Raw genomic sequence first — 2500 nt, forward strand, 5'->3', positions numbered from 1 at the left:
CAATGATACTAATGATATTGATAATAAGGATAATGATACTAATCATAATAATGATAATAATAATGGCAATAACAACGGTGATGGTAATGATAATAATAATGGTAATAACAACGGCGATGGTAATAATAACATTGATAATAATAATAATAATAATAATAATAATAATAATAATAATAATAATAATGATGATAATGATAGTAATAATAATTGTAATAATAATGATGGTGACAATGATGATAATAATAATGACAACAAAAACAACTACAATAATAATAATGATTATATTAATGATAACGATAGCGATAATAATAATAATAATGATAAGAACAATAGCACACAACAATGATTATAATAAAAATGATAATAATGATAAGAACAATAGCAATGGTAATAACAATAATGATTATTATAATAAAAATAGTAATAACGATTAATCACAACAACAACATTAGTAACAATAATAATGATAACACCAACAATGATAATGGTAATGATGATAATAATAACAATAATAATAACAATAACGAAAATGCTAATAATAATAGTAATAATATTATTTATAATAGTACTCGTAATAGCATCAATAATAATAAGTTACAATAATGATTATAACAATAATGCTAATATTTATGCTAAAATTGGTGCTATCATTAATGGTGGTAATGATGATAAGGATAATAATATTGATAATGATAATAATGATGAACCAACAATAGCAGTGACGACAATATCAATGATGATAATGGCAACAACAAAGATAATGCTGCTATTGGTAATGATAATGATGGCACCATTTACGATAAGCAATGACAATGAGATTACATAGAGATATATATATAATATAAGGTATATATATATGTATATATATATATATATATATATATATATATATATATATATATATATATATATATATATTATTATTAAAAGAGAGTAAGGGATATATTATATAGAGTGATATTATATTATATATATATATATATATATATATATATATATATATATATATATATATATATATATATATATAGAGAGAGAGAGAGAGAGAGTAGAGAGAGAGAGAGAGAGAGAAGAGAGATAAGAGAGAGAGAGACATATAAGTATAATAATATACAATAATATATAGAGAGAGAGAGAGAGAGAGAGAGAGAGAGAGAGAGAGAGAGAGATGAGAGAGAAAGAGAGAGAGAGTGAGAGCGGCTTGAGACAAGAGAAAGAGAAAGAAGAAAGAGAAAGAGAGAGAGAGAGGAGAGGAGAGAGAGCGCGAGAGAGAGACAATGAGAGAGATATGAGTATATGGGTGAAAGAGAGAGATAGATGCGTAGAGAGAGAGAGAAAGAGAGAGAGAGAGAGAGAGAGAGGATGTGGATGACGCAGAAAGGAAATTAGAAGGAAAAGAAGAAGGAAAGAAGTAGAAGAAAAAGAAGAAGAAAAACATCACTTTGAAGTTCATTTATTTCTTTGTCTCGATTTTCCTGATTTTCCTTCTTCCTCTTTCGTCTTTCATATTTTCTTTCTGCTACTTTTCCTTCTTTCTCCCCTTTCCCCAATTTCTTATTCGACGTCTTTTCGTTCCTCCTCCTCCTCCTTTTTGTCATTCCTCCCCTTCTTCTGTTTCTCTTCCCCCTCTCTGTCTCGTCTTTCCATCTTCTTGCATTATGGCCTCTCTTCTATTCTCTTACATCGACATCATTACTCACCCTTTTACCTTGTGCCTCTCCCTTATTCTTCTTCCCTTCACCTCCAATATATGTCTCTTCTTTTCCTCATTTTCCTCCGTCACTTTATTTTCTTCCTCCTCCAATTCCTTATACCTTTCATCTCTCACCTCCTCCTCTTCCATATCCTCCTCGTCTCCCTCCTTCTCCTCCCTCCTCCTCTCCTTCCTTCTCCCCCCTCATCTCCCTACTCCACCCTATCTTCCTTCTCCTCCTCCCTTCTAATTCAACTCATCCTCTTCCTTCTCCTCCCTTCTGATCCTCCTCCTCCCTCTCCTCCTTCTCCTCCTTCGTTCACTGACATCTTTACAACTTTTCAACCTATGTTTTATTGCAATGACCAAAGTGCAGCTGATGCTTCCCATGAGCAGCACGCCTCTCGGATGCTGCATCTCTCGCCCGCGCCTCCTCTCCGCACGCCCTCAGCATCCACCATCAGCCCATGCGAACGAGGGGCTTGCTCTTCCTTACGTAACGCTGCCTGGCCAAAAGTTTGATCGTTAGCTGCTGTGTTAGTTATTATCTTATATAAAAAAGAGAGAGGGAGGGAGAGAAGAAAAAAGGATAGAAAAAAGGAAAAGGGAGAGAGGGAAAGAAAGAAAAGAGAGAAAAAAAGTGAAGTGAAAACGTACGGGTGGATATATATTTTTTTCCTTATTCTGTTCGTCTATCTTTATTCTTCGTTATCTTGGTTTATGATTTTTCGCATATTTTTTTACATCTGCTGATAACACATCTTTATTCCTAGGAAGATAACCTTCAACTAGAACTGCATTAGATGC

The sequence above is a fragment of the Penaeus vannamei genome, chromosome 3 (genome assembly GCF_042767895.1).
Source record: "Penaeus vannamei isolate JL-2024 chromosome 3, ASM4276789v1, whole genome shotgun sequence".
NCBI classification, from domain to species: Eukaryota; Metazoa; Arthropoda; class Malacostraca; order Decapoda; family Penaeidae; genus Penaeus; species Penaeus vannamei.